We start from the raw sequence: 15,790 nt of genomic DNA on the forward strand, positions 1-15,790 counted from the left end.
ACTGGTTCAGTGTAGGCAACCACTAATAGATCCTTTCCTTTCTTAAAATGGTGAATTATGATGCCACAATTATTCCATAGGTGACCAAAGGCCTTGCAGTAGGTACATTGTGGACATTCAGTGGAGATGTGGTCCTTGGATTTACATCTTGAACACCAAGTCTCCATCTTCCGGACCGGCTAACTTGTGTGGCTAATTTCTGCAATCTGCCTAGCCATTTCTTCAATTTTCTTGGTCCATGATCCCTTCTTTGATTTCTCCTTTGTCCGTTCATTGGAGCTGCTCTCGGAGCTGTTGGACGTTGCACTGGAATCAAAAGCTTCAGTAGTCAAACTACTGCTATTGGTCCTTTGCTTCTTTCGGCTCTTTTCTTTCTTAGCCTGCTGTTCCAGTTTTAATGCTCTTTGGACTAGATCATTGAATTTCTTTGTAGGGGCTGGTACTTCTTGTTCTCTAATCTTTTAGCTTCTGAACCCATTCAGAAACCATGCCCTCAATCTCTTCTCAGACGGCGGTTCTTGCAACTGCCTGGTCAATTCTTTTATCTTTTCAACATAGCTGCGGACTGACAAATTCCTCTGTTTGATCTGATCCAATTCACAGAGAATATCCTCGTCCCCTCGATTGTCGGAATATTCCAACCTAAAGGCCTTAAGTAATTTGTTATATGATCTCAGTTGGCATGCAAGGTAATGGTAATACCATTTCCTCGCTGCTTCCTTCAAGGTTTGTGGAAAATATTCCCCCCAATCATCTTCATCGATGTTTTTTAGTACAGCATACTGCTCGAAAGCTTGTATGTGAACATCTAGATCATCCTTTTTCCCTTCTTTGAATATGGGAAAGGAAATCTTCAGGGAAACGGTGTAATCATTTCGATTACTGCTGATCCCACCACTTCTCTTCTTGGCTTCAGAATGACGCTTGGGAGCCTTCTTGCAATTGTCAGTGTCGGCATCCCAATCAATCTCTGTCTCTGTCTCAGTATCAGTATCTTCTTTGTTTTGTCTGATAGAAGTACGGTGACTTCCCTTTCTGCCCTTGACATTCTCATCTCTCTGGCAAGACTGAGAACTCTTGGAACTCTTTGCCTTTAGTGCTTCCCGTTCTGCCCGTCTGCGTCGAGAATGACTGGAGTGTTGTGAGTCTTGCGCCTCCTCAGCCTGACTATGCTCCTCTTGAGCCTCAGTGTCAGTCATTTTCTCTTTCTTGGGGTCAGACTCTCTTCCTGACTCCTCAGGAATGGGGTCCACACAATTGGTAGATTTTCGGCCACGATTGGACTTTGGTGCCATTGCTGAAAACTTCAAGTGGGAGAAGATTCTTTCAGTCAACGAGCTTCAGCTCGAGCCACCGTGATCTCCAAATTGGAATTGGAGCTGATCTCTTGAGACAACTAATTCCAGTGTTGAAGGATTTCCGCTACTAGTGTGGAAAGATTTCAGACAGCAGACTAGACAGAAATCAGAGACTAGATTGAAATGTGGATACTGAAATAAGAATCGGACTTTAAGGTTCAGATTCAGATTCAGAAGACTGGTCGAGAAGTAAGTATCACTGAAATATATACCATGATTGAGATTACGGCGAATATGATTACAAAGAGAAAGTATAGCCGACAATACTGCCATTGATGCTCAAGTACAATTATAGCCCAAAGCGCTAATACAAGTGATAACAATTGCCAACCTGATAATAATGTAATGGGCCCTATTTATACACTTTAGTTTTACTCTAGTAATTACTAAGTAATTCGTTGCCCATCTTCTAAGAACATGTTCCCACATGGTGATTACCCAGTCGTCTACACCAGCCGTCTACAGGGAGAAATAAGAAAATGCTATTCTCCTAGGTGGGCCTTTGTGACCATCACCTAGAGAGAGGTGGAATATACAAAATAATTTTTTTACAAAGTTTGGCTTGGAAAACGGAAAACGAGTTACCCTATCGATATTACTGAGGAGGTGCATCATGCATGAGATGCCGGTGATTCTCATGCTTCTTGTACCTAAGAAGCTGATGATATCAGGCATATCATCGCTACCCTGAAAGAGGGGCAGCTTCTGTTTGATTGCTCCTATGGGAACATCTTGTATTGTTTCCTTGGCTAGAGCATTTGCTTCTTGATTTTTTGCCCTAGGGACATGAAATAGCTACGCTACTTCTAACTTTCTTAAAAGATCCTTAATTTGGCGTAATTGGCCAAGAAAAACCTGAGTTTCAAAAACCCAAGTGCCATTTATCTGCTTTATCAAGAGCATGGCATCGCCAAACACATTTAGGCAATGAACCCCTTATAAAACACATTGTTCTGATCCAAGAATTAGGGGTGTGTACTCTGCTTTGTTGTTGGAGTGGGAGTGTAGTAACTGCCCAATAGAGAAGACCTTTTCCCTTTACTCCTCTAGTCAAATCTGACCTCCAAGAACCTCTATGGTACGAAATTGAGAGAAAATGCACAAACCATATGAGAAAAGAGTGTTACTATAACATGGAATATGCTAGGGAGAGGTATGTACAACCTATTCCAGTAGCATGTGCTCCACCTAGAAACGCTATGGGGAATGCACCAAGACCAGTAGGAGTTGCAAGACCATAGATTGTCTTCAAACAACAACCTCCACTGCCAGGTGCTAGAATGCCTATAGACATGAAATATATGCAGATGATGGAAGCATCCAACAAACCAGTTCTAGTACCAACTACGATGTATTATAACAACCAAAGTGGGTATTGTCCTTCGAAGTGACAAAAGGTGAGAGGAACACATGGAAGGGTGAGGCTGGTAAAAACTCCACCTCCTGCATTTTGACCTGAAGAAAGAAGGTATGAGATGGATGAAAGGACATTGCGGTTCACTGTGAATAGAGGCTTAGCTAGGTCAGAGCCTGCTTACATCCAAGAGGAATTGCAAGAAAACGCTCCTCAACTAGAGATAGATTGTTACAAAAGCCGTGGCAACCACTTGGTCAAACAATGTCCTCACATAGAGATCACACAAGTAAATGCCTATTTTCTTGATTGTGGTGTTAGTCACTTGATCCCCGACTGTTCAAGAAACCCAAACCAAGTCAGAAAGATCACAACAAATGTCTTTAGAATTGTTTAGCTATCCAGTAGCTCGGAAAATGACAACGTCATACCAGTTCAAGTAGTTACGAGAGCGCAAGCTCAAAAGTAAGCTGACGAGAAGCAAGAGACAGAGAAAACGGAAACTCACACAAGTCTATAGATGGGTGAGCTAAAGACCAATGCACCTAGTTAAAAAACAAAGAGAAAAAAGGAAAAACTATAAAGCTAGTTCGGGAGGACCATTCTTGGTCAAGAAGGTTAATGAGCATTTAGACACCCTCCTGAAAGCCTATGAAACACGGCTCCAAAACAACCAAACCAAAGAACAGAGATGGATGACATATCCATATGCGGAACTAGAAAAAGACAGGCTTGAAATGTGCAAGAAAATGTGCAAGAACCACCAGTTCGAAAACCTGAGGGTGTGATCCTTATTCCACCTACACCAGTAATCCCACCAAGCTAGGAATAAAAAGACCCATATTCTGGTCACGAGCACGGACGGAATCTCAACGACACAACATTAGAGCCAAGGAAAGTGTTGAATACCACGGATAACTCTTCCGAAGGATTTCACATATCTATACTGAGAGCTAGATGGTCTTGACAAATTGTGAAAACAAGTTAGAGAGGCCAATGAAGCGAGTGAGCTAAGCAAACGAGTAAACCAGATGGGTGATGGAAGAGGAGTGTCTCTTCCACCAATGTCAGAATTTGAGGCTATATCTCAAATGAATCTAGAAGTGGAATCATATTGGGGAGACAAAGAATCTATACAACCTATGGACAATCAGCCCCACTCGCTAAGAACACTACCATCCTATATGGGAGAGTACGAGGCCAAGCCAGAGGTTGTTGCAGTCCCATCACAGAGACCATCTCCCAACAAGGTCATCAATTCAAAAGGACCGATAGATATTCTATCTACATCAGTCAATTGTATGATAACGTTAGCCAAACATGTGGGCAACTGTGGGAAAATGCCTAGAGAAATTTGGTGTTAAGAAACCAATTACTCATATCGAGGAAGGGATCAAAGAGCTTAAATTGCCTCAACTAAACACTTGGCCAGTGCCATTAAACAAGATAGGTGAGTACTATGAGGGAGAAGATGGGAACACCACTCTTCCTATGGGATTTCAAGGTGAAAAACCCATGGCAATCCTTGATAGTGGAGCTGGTGTTTCCATCGCAACAAAAGAGGTCTGGAAAACATGGGCAAAACCATCCATGAGGGCTACAAGGATGAAACTACAGCTTGCAGACGGACACATGAAAAGGCCCATAGGATTGTTAAAAGAAGTATTGGTTACTTCTTGTGGCATTGAATATGAGCAAACCTTTTCTATTGTTACTTTGGGAAGAAGAACAACTATGACATCATTCTAGGAAGACCATTCATGCAACAGTTGAAAATGGTCCAAGAGTGGGGATATGACTATATCTACCTGAGACATATGGAAACCATAACAAGGATAAACTTGCAATACCATAGTTACAGGGATGTGATGAGAACACTTATAGAGGAGTTTGATTCCGCTAATGTAGCAGGATCAGAAATTCTAGCATGATTGGGTAAGCCTAAAGAACTGTAGATGTGTGGAGCTTTGCAATGCGGAAGTTTAAAGTGAGAGAAATACATCCTCAAAAGGGTGATTGAAGATACAAATTACATCCCATAACCCTTTCTTGAGGAAGAATTAGAGCCACTTGAATGGGAACACATCTTGGCTACTCTCGATGTGTGCGCTATTCAAGACAATCCACAACGAAGTTTTTTGATGACAATGGCTATGATGTTGTTCCTTACTTTGCAGTGAATATGATCCGGAAAATGAAGATGAAGAAGAAGACGAGTTCTATGACTCTGTAGATAACTTGGAGCTTCAAGAAGATGCTGACAATGGAAATCTAGACAACCTTGCAGGTGACATGAATAACACTTTAACAAGTGCACGGTTTTATGATTGTCCAGATGAAAGACCCATGAAACAATGTCATTGCTACAAGAATAAAGTGCATCAAAAGTGGATTCCAAAATCCTCGGTGGAAACACAACTGCAACAAGCATCCTCACACATGGCTTCTATACAGGAAGAAAAGACTCAGCCAAGAAGAGCACAACCATGTCAACAAGCTACCAGCACTCTAATCTAGTGGACACAAAAGTCATCCCAGAAATAACAATCCAAGAGCAAACAGACAACAACTTTTCATAACCAGCCAAGCCACAAAGGAAAAGCTCTAGAATGCAACCTTGCTGAGGATAGCAGTGACAGTGATGATTCTTATGGCATCCCCTACCAGCAAATCAGATCATCACGATCACTAGTAGCTTCAGTAACAACCAAGGAAGGCCAAAAGCAAAGAGAAACAATTCAAAACCAAAAAGTTTGACAAATCTGGATACCAAAGAGCCAGATTGGCCAAAAACAGGTATGGATCAAGAAGACAAAGATCTTTGATGAAAAATCACAAGATCCAATGCCAGCAAAAAAACAATCGAAGCTTGCAAGAACATCTAGGAAAAACACAGAGTTGCAAGCTTTTGCAAATGATGTTTGGGTTTCAAATATATTGATTAAAGCACAAAGAGGTCAGGAATTCATTTGGATTCTAAAACAGTTAGAGCATCAACTCCCAAAGTCTGAATCTCATCGTCAACCAAGTGTGCAAGAGCTGAAGCAAAGACCACTAGAGACTCACACAAAGACAAAGTGGATCCCAAAGAAGTCTCTTCAAACACAAACAAAGTAGGGACAAGTATGGTACTCAAATGAGCAGCATCAATGAAACAACTAGTAATCACAAAGAAGTGGGTCCCAAAGGAAATCAATAAAACTATTGTTTTACTGCACCGCCGCTTGATTTCTTTCAATTCCTCCTACGATTAAAATACAGTTAGAAGAGAACCCACTCTGAGGAAGTATGCCAAATACGACAACCAACCACAAGGATAAACAGGATTCTAAAGAAACATCAAACAGATAAGTAAGCCTTCAACACAGCTCTACAACCTTCAATCAAGAAAAATGACACGAGAGCTTCAAAGGCCGTCATATTGCTTAGAGTAAGAAGCTTTGCCAGCAAATGCCAATAAGCAAATTTCTTATACCCACATCTTGCACAACATAAATCTTTTCCATGCATTGACTGTGTATGCATAATAGGACTACATTACAAGGCCTGCATAGGCACAATTTTTAATTTCCCAAGCACAACACATACCCTTGGTGATACCCTATCTTCAAGGAGGATTCCAAATAGGAGGGAGGGAGGCATTCTAAATGCGGACCTAATATTATGAACATTAGGGAAAATTTGGACTCACAAAGGGGCCTTATAAGGAGTTCAACTTCCTCTCTCATGTCCACAACGGGCGTGCGGTAAAATCCTTGCAAATCAACTCTAAACTTGGCGAAGATTTGGCAGTTAGAATCTACTCTTCAATCTCTTTCTATTTATATATAGCACGCCACGAGATTCTTCATATTTTAACAGCTTCTATTTTTTATTCTCTAGATTCTAGACGAAGTTGTCATATCACAAGAGAATCAAAAATAGATTCTTTCAAAATATGAGGATTCTCATGGCGTGCTATATATCAATAGAAAGAGCTTGAAGAGTAGATTCTAACTATCAAATCTCCACTAAGTTTAGAGTTGATTTGCAAAAAAAAAAAAATGTACCACACGCCCGTTTTGGACATGAGAGAGGAAGTCAAACTCCTTATAAGGCCCCTTTGTGAGTCCAAATTTTCCCTAATGTATGAGAGGGAAATGTTTTGTGAGTTGTATTGAATTTTTGTGTTTGATTGTGATGATTTCTTGACAAAATTTAGAGTATATGCCCTCATAATAGCATTACAAGAGGAGTACGGGGAAAAAAGTAATATATGAGCCCCTAGGGACATGTGTACAGTGTACATAGCATTTAGATTTCTCTTAACTTGATTTTTCTTTTTGAGTTGAGTTGATTTTTAGTTTTATTTAGTCATTCTTTTATGTTTTTGAGAAAAGGGCGGGAAAAATCCATAATCCAGATAAAGAAAAGACTGAAGAGATGTCAAGTCGTACAAAGCAAAGAAGGTCCATGAAAATGATGACACTTCACGATGCATCTCTCAAACTCCATACGCACAATGAGTAATGTCAAAGGTAAGAAAAGAATGCCAATCAACCTTTGACTATGATAGAATGGTCATAACACTCTAGGATGGCCTTCAAGGACAAAGGAAGTTGGTGATGTGACTAAACGAAAGCACCCATCAAGTATAAATTTGCCATCAGACACTTCACACGACTACAAGGCCGTATACAGGAAGTAGATCATTATACTATTGTTGGAATTAGGGTTGCAAAGAAACACACACAGCTTGGAGAAGACGAAGGAAGCTCAAGGCACACAATAGAGAGTGTGTTACTTAGTGTGCAATGGAAAGATAGATAGCCCTAGAGTGATGGGCGTATATATAATGCACGGGGGAAAAAACCTCCTAAAGAGGGAAAAAATGCCCCGGCGGTCCTAGTGTGTTCACACACATCACTACCACATGTATATGGTAACAAATCCCCCCTGGAGTGATGCGGTGAACGAGAGCTGGCACATGAGTAAAGGGAAGTGCCATGCCCTGAGGACAGGATCAGTCCACAAAGGGGAGTAAGCCCAAAGCTTTGCGGAAAGCTTCAAGCTTCTCACGAGACAATACCTTTGTGAAAAGATCTGCAAGGTTGTCCTATGTTGGCACATAAGCCAAGCTGATCTCTCCTGCTGAGAGCCTCTCCCTGACATAGTGGTAATGCACCTCAATGTGCTTTGTGCGAGCATGGAAAACTGGGTTCCTCGCAACTGCCAATGCGCTCTGACTGTCAGTGCAGATAGTGTTGGCAGTGTCCTGTCCAACACCCAAGTCAGCCATAAGGCGTCTGAGCCATACACACTCAACCGTAGCTGTGAAGACTGCCCTGTACTCAGCCTCACAACTCGAAGTGGCCACAGTAGGTTGCTTCTTGCTCAACCATGATATACATGAACTGCCAAGCATGAAACAAAAACCACTTGTGGACACTCGCGTGTCAAAACAACCAGCCCAATCTGAGTCCGAAAAAGCATGTAAGTCTGGCGGAAATGATCCCCCCTTGGGATAAAACAAGCCAAGATGTAAAGTGCCACTAAGGTAGCGGAAAATCCTCTTGACAGCCTGCCAATGCTTAGACCCTAGGCTATGCATAAAGCTGCTGACCTGCGAGACTGCAAACTGAATATCTGGCCTCGTGTTGCATACATAAATGAGGCAGCCAATAGTAGTTTGGTAAAGAGTGACATCAGCAGGATCGCCAGCATCATGTAGATTCAACTTCAAACCTGTTTCCATGGGAGTGGCAATAGGTTTGCAATCCTCAAGTCCAAACTTACATAGCAATGTCTCTATGTAACTTTTCTGACACAAGGCAATACCACCATCACACTGCTTAAACTGTATACCCAAGTAATGATGCAACAGCCCCAAATCTTTCATCTTGAAAGTAGCATTCAAATCAGCCTTAAATTCAGCAATATGTCTCTCATTTGGTCCAGTGATCAGCAAATCATCAACATAAGAACCACAATGAGAAATACATCATCCTCACCCTTTACATACAATGTGCTTTCTGTTGGACTGTTACGAAAGCCTCGTTTAACCAAATGAGTGTCAGCTTTCTCATACCAAGCACGAGGAGATTTCTTCAACCCATACAAAGCCTTCTTACATTTGCACACTTTGTCCTCTTGTCCTTTTATGACAAAACCGCGAGGCTGCGTTACATAAACTTCCTCAAATATGTCACCATTCAAGAAAGCAGTAACAATGTCTGATTGATGTACATCCCAACCAAAATGAGCTACCAATGCACATAGAAAACGCACAGTAGTCATACGATAAGTGGGAGCAAAAGTCTCTTCATAATCTATGCCTTTTTGTTGTGCATAACCCTTTGCAACAAGTCGAGCCTTATGGCGATCGATCTCACCATCCGGCTTGCGTTTCAACTTGTAAACCCACTTCGTACCAATGGCCTTTTTGCCAGGAGGCAAATCACATAAAGTCCATGTGTCATTCTCTATAAGTGCATCATATTCTGATTTCATGGCAGCAATCCAATTTTCTGAATTTTGTGCTTCATCAAAAGATAGAGGCTCCTCAACATCATGTAAACTAGACACAGCCAAAGAATAACAATCTGATGCATAAGATGCATGGCGAGAGCCTGAACAAGTACGACTAGATAAAGGTGCATCCAATTTACTGTCACGCAAAGTGTGCACCAGCCATTTTGGCATACCTCTAGCCTGCTCATTTTCAGCCCTTTCCTCATCAAGTACATCATGTACATCTGCATCAGTAATAGGCTGTTCTAAAACATTTTCAGAAACCCCCATAGGCTGTACATTTGCCTCATTGGAACTTACATTCGTATTTCCACCACTGAAAAGAGGCAACAAAGTGTCATAAATGTCCTGTGAGCTTACATTACTGTCTCTAGTACATGACAGCAAGGGCTGAACAGAGTCTTCCACAAACACTACATCCCGTGAAACTAGAATACGTTTTGTTTGCGGATGATACAACCTGTAACCTTTGCTTTCAGCACTATAACCAACAAAAATACATTTGACAGCCTTATCATCCAATTTTCTGCGCTGCACTTGTGGCACCAAAGCATATGCCAAACAGCCAAAAACACGCATGTGCTCAATAGAAGGTTTTCTATTATGCCATGCTTCATATGGAGTAATAGACTGCAAAGCTTTCGTAGGACACCTGTTAAGTACATAAGTGGCACACATGATGGCCTCAAGCCAAAAAGAATGCGGCAAAGCTTGACTTTTGACCATACATCGTGCCATTTCCGTTAGTGACTTGTTTTTCCTCTCAGCAACACCATTTTGCTGAGGTGTATAAGGCACTGTACATTGGTGTTTTATCCCACGACTAGCCAGAAATGCATTAAATTCATGAGACATATACTCCCCCCCTTGATCGGAACGGGGGGTGCCCATAGTACATTTTGAGACATTTTCAGCCATAGCCAAAAATTGTTTGAAGCACATAAAAACTTCGGACTTCGCTTTAAGCGGAAATACCCATGCATGCCTGGAGTAATCATCAATGAAAGTCACGAAGTACAGGTAATTGCCCAAGGACGGAGTTTGCATGGGCCCACAAACATCACTATGCACAAGCTGCAACCTGCATGTGGCCCTAACTGAACCATCCTTTGGAAACTTAGAACGCTGCATTTTACCCAGAATACAGCCTTCACAAACATGTTTGATAGGTGCTTCAAGAGGCGGCAAAGAAGCAACCATATCAGATTTCTGCAAACGCAGCAAACTGGCAAAATTCAGATGACCAAAACGTGCATGCCAAAGTTTTGCATCTGAAATAGCCCTTGAATCTGCAACAGCATTTGCAAAATTTTGTCCACACTTGTCATACAAAGTGAGCTTATACATCCCACGGCACAAAAGCCCAGATGCAACAATTTCATCACCAAAACTGAGATCATGAACTGTACATCTGTCATCCACAAATTTGACTACAAGTCCAAGTCTAGCAAGTGCGGATACAGACAAGAGATTCTTCTTGATCCCAGGTACATAAAGTGCATCAACAAGTGTGAAGGAACTGCCATTAGCAGCAGTGAGCACAATCTTTCCAACTCCCTGAACTGGATAAGAGGCGTTGTTGGCACAAGTGACTGAATACCCATGAGGGACAGACTCGAGAGAGGTAAACAATTCACGATGTGAGGTAATGTGCTTTGTAGCACCACTGTCGAAATACCACACATGTGAATCTGCAGCAACTGACAAGCATGCATCATGGACAGTAGGATTGTAAGTGCACTCTGCGCTAAAAGCCCATTCTGCATCAACATCAGCATCACAATCTCCTTTCACAGAAGACTCAACAATGGCTGCATTTGTAGTGGAACCACCATTTGCAGTGGAACCACCATTTGCAGTGGAACCACCCTCTTTCTTCTTAGCCTCTTTGGCCTTCAACTTAGGACACGACTTGATCAAGTGATCATTGGCTTTACAATAATGGCAATGCATCTTCTTTTTGCCCTTATCACCAGAATTGCCAGACGAAGTGCTGCCAGCAGAAACATTAGGAACAGAATTTTTGCCACTCGCAGCAGAACCATAAGAAGTGGCTGCATTACTGTTACCACCCTTTCTTTGAGAAGCAATAAAAGCCTGTTCAATTGCACGCTGCCTAGTCCTGTTTTTTCTAGAAAGTGACTCTTGCAACAGCAATGTGCATAATGCATCAAACTTGACAACTTCAGGATTTCCTTGGGTCATGAGTCTCCAAGTACTAGCAAAAGTCTGGTAGGAATCTGGTAAGGCATCAAGAACAGTCTGCACAAGGGAACTGTCCGAAATGACTTCACCTGCAGAAATGAGTTGCTCATTGATATCCTTGACACTAGCAAGGAAAGTGTCCATATCATCTTCCTCCTGCATAATCTTCGACTCTAGCTCTTTACGCAGCAAAGCAATTTTAGCCTCATTGCGGCTTGCATAAAGACTTGCTAGAATATCCCAAGCCTGTTTTGCAGATTTTGCTGAACGGATGTGAGGAATAATGGTGCGCTTCACAGACAACGCAATCAATGCATGAGCCTACGCATCCTTAACATCCCAACGAGCTTGTTCTGCCGTAGGCAAAACAACTCTAACAGCTGCAATCCTTGCAGCAAGACCTGCAACATCCTCAACATCGCCTACATCTTGAGAACCAGGACGTACATCAATGCCCTGCACAATGTTCCAGACACCTTTTGACACAAGAACATGTTGCATCATATAAGCCCACATAGGGTAGTTGTCCCCATCCAACCTGTCCTCAGCAGCAAACATCTTGAACACATATGTGTTGTTGTTGTCAGCCATGGTAAATGCTGCACCTGATGTGAAAACTGCCCGAAAATAGGAGAAATGGAGCGGGAACAACTTGTGCTATATAGCACAAACCATAGAAGACTATAAGGCACCTGTTATGCAGAAAACGGCACTGATAGAAAATCTGCACAAAATGACTAAATAGCCTGTGCAGTACTGCCTGTAGTGGAAACGGAGGCCGAAATGAGCCCAAATCAAAATTCTGAGCTGCGAAACGGAGGTCGAAATGAGCCCAAATCAAAATTCTGAGCTCTCCCAAAATATTTTTTGACCTGCGAACGCTCGCCAAAGCTCACTGAAATCGGAGAAAGTGAGCAGGCGTGTGCTGGAGCAGCTGGCGACTAAGCCCGGGAGGACGTGACCTGCTCTGATACCAATTGTTGGAATTAGGGTTGCAGAGAAACACACACAGCTTGGAGAAGACGAAGGAAGCTCAAGGCACACAATAGAGAGTGTGTTACTTAGTGTGCAATGGAAAGATAGATAGCCCTAGAGTGATGGGCGTATATATAATGCACGGGGGAAAAAACCTCCTAAAGAGGGAAAAAATGCCCCGGCGGTCCTAGTGTGTTCACACACATCACTACCACATGTATATGGTAACAACTATAATATTCTATCTTGTATGTAACTTAATGAAGCCTAACAAATAAAAGGGACTAACAATATTGACAAGAACAAAAGGGGAAATAATGACAATTCAGTCATCTATCGTGATAGCTGCCTCAATAGCCACTAGGGATCAAGCCCAATTTTGATCACCATCATTGGTTCTACATATGTTTGGCAGCCAGATGGTGCCAATGATGCCCATTCATCATTTCTGAGACTGAAATCCAAAAAGCTAGCTTGGAAAGCCAAATACAAGTCAAAATCAAGCTAAACTTTGTCAGGAGGCTATGCACAGAGAGTACAAGCTAAGGGTTTCAAAAAAATAGAGAGAGAGAGAGAGAGAGAGAGAGAGAGAGAGAGAGAGAGAGAGAGAGAGAGAGAGAGACTTAATCCCTAGCTTGCCAACAATGCATTTTTTTCAAATTTGAAGCCCTGATAGCCATCTACATACCTTGTAAATCATGTATATGAATTTTGGGAACAAATGGACAATGATAGCTCATCGATGGTCATCTATATCACAAATGATATCAGATAAAGCCTTTTTGATGCAAGTTACTAACTTGGGAAATTAATTGGGTTGGTTGGGCTTTAATTAAGTGATGCAACAAGTAGAAGTAGTATAATGATTTACACAGCACACAAAAGCTAACAGTGAAAAATGCAACTTTGGTCACCTCGATGCAGGAACAAAGGAGTCACCAACAAAGAAGAGAACACATAAGTGGTAGACAAACCAACCTTCACAGGGTTACATATCTTGTCCTTGCTAAAGCGAATCAAATTCTAGACATGGGTATTGAACCTCAAGACAGACAAAAAAAAATTATCTCCCAGATTCGGCCTGACAGCAACTTGGCATAAGAAGTTGAAGGTTTAGCCAGACAATTTCTATAGAATCCTTACAAAGTCAATCACTCAATTCTACAGATTGTAGAAGTTATTTTTGAGAATTACAAATACTTAAAATTAACAAATTTGCTGGAGCAAGTGATGGATGGAGCTCTCTCTACCATTATGATAAGAGTCAAGCTGAATGAGATTGGGCTCTTTCTGAATTTAGATCTAGCAGTAGACCTATAATTACAAAAACACATGTTGCATCTAAGCATGGATTTGAAGGACATGAAGTTCAACATCAATTATGATTTTCCTCCTGAATCATGTGAAGACTAGGTACATCAGATTGGACGAAGAGGGCGAGCTTGTGCAAAGGCTATAGCCTGTACTTTCTTTACATCATCAAAACACCAACAAAGACTGCACCGACATTGACAACTAGGTCATGTCAGGGATGACATGAATGCGGAGGGGCATGACATAACTCAACAAAGCCTTATTTTCTGAGAGTTATGGAATGCTGAGGATTATGGTCATAAACATCATTTGTAATAAGTAGCTAGTCTAGTTGCAAAATCCGGGGTGCAATGGCACTTCTAGATTGTAAATACCAAGCCATTTGACCCCTCAAACTCTATTTTTGGTTAACCTGAGGTACCCTTAGTATATATAAGGTACCTAGGTCCTTTTTGTAAAACACTTAATTATAATGAAATTTTAGCATTGCCGTCTACTGTGTGTGAGAGAGGAAGAGAGAGAGAGAGTGTGAGCTTCATCCTGGTGCTACTCCCCGCTCGTTCATCACATTGTAGATCCGACTACATCATCGTAGCTATGCATCGACACCAAGCATTCCTCATGGAACTAAGCGAACGCGCTCGCGCATCTACGAGCTATTTGTGGCCATAAGTAGATGAAATGATGTCTCTTTTCTACCTGCAACAAGTAGTCATTAGACTTGTAGCGACATAAGCTACGCATATGTACTCATAGACTTCAATTTTGGGCACTTCAAAAATCCGGCTCTGTCTTTATACGCTTTTTTCGCATATGGGTTTAGAGCTAGGATTTTGAGAGTAGAGGCTTTGGGACAGGTGTATCCTAGTGAGGGGATGGTGTTCCTTAAGTTTCGTACTATTCTAGCATGATTTAATGAGTTTCCTCCCGTCTGTGTGTAAGTGGGTAGGTGGTGTAGTTGAGAGCAGTGAGACTCTAGATTGTGGTTTAGTTGGCCTTCCAGATTGTTGTATGTGAAATATGGTCTTAGCCTAACAAGCTAAAGATATTTCCTCGTGTGCCTATCATGTCACATCTGTGTCCTCGATTTGCATTATGGTGATCTAGGTTGTGTTGCATGCACTTTATGGGTGGTGTGATTAGCTCCCGCAACATGGACCATGTCATCTATAGCCAATGATCCATAGACTAATTGATTTTGACTATAAACATGTCGACTCCCTTTCAGCATACCTCCTGGAGTCAACATATGAGGAACCTCTGATCCACCTTGAAAGGAGCCTGGGTGTTTACTTGGCATAAAGGATTCAACACCTACCCCTTTGCTGATTTCTACCACCACCTGATATGCAAACACATAGATTAGTATGGATCATGAGAAACTTATGAAGTGTTTGTTTGACTCTATCCTTCAAGAAGATCAAACCATGCCTAAACTTTTGTAGCCATTTTTGTCAAGTGTATCAATGCAGGCCTCAATTGGTTCTCAAGATGCATATCTTTTCCACACTGAGATGGCCTACTAATCAAAGTTATATTAAGTATAGAGCCATTTTTTTTGAAAGCACACACTGTGACTTAAAATTATAATAATCATTGTTTGAATTTTACTTTTAAAAAGAGCATTGAAGCTACTTTTTGCCCAAAACAAATGGCTCCAGGCATGACCGATAAAGTAAGCAATATGATGTACCAAAGTCACCACAAGTTGTACCAACATTTGCTGGCTTTACATACTTTTGGCCTACCAATCCACTTGTTCTCTGCAACACACTTGATATGCTTTTGATCATGCATAACATTTGGATCTTCAAGGAGTATCCTACACTAAACTTCAAGCATCTCCAACCTAATAAAATGCACACTGTATGTGCAAGCAACAATTTGGCATGGGAGACAAATTTGATGGACCTTGGGGATATATATGAAGCTTGATTTTCCATGGAGAAATCCTTTCCCATTGCTCAAGATTGTTGAATCCATCCTTGGTTCACTCTTAGTGAGTGCCATTTTGAATTTGACCAACAGACAACATTCAAATCCTCAATTTCGGTTATAGTTTTATCATGGCTAC

General features: G+C 41.5%; 1 pseudogene; it reads left to right on the forward strand.

Annotated features, from left to right (window-relative positions):
* LOC147419951 (DEAD-box ATP-dependent RNA helicase 20-like) overlaps positions 1–13,914 on the forward strand; it is a 237,328-nt pseudogene extending 223,414 nt beyond the window's left edge.
* The last annotated feature ends 1,876 nt before the right edge of the window (positions 13,915–15,790 follow it).

This window comes from Adiantum capillus-veneris, chromosome 29, assembly GCF_014529385.1.
Source record: "Adiantum capillus-veneris isolate H3 chromosome 29, ASM1452938v2, whole genome shotgun sequence".
Taxonomy (NCBI): Eukaryota; Viridiplantae; Streptophyta; class Polypodiopsida; order Polypodiales; family Pteridaceae; genus Adiantum; species Adiantum capillus-veneris.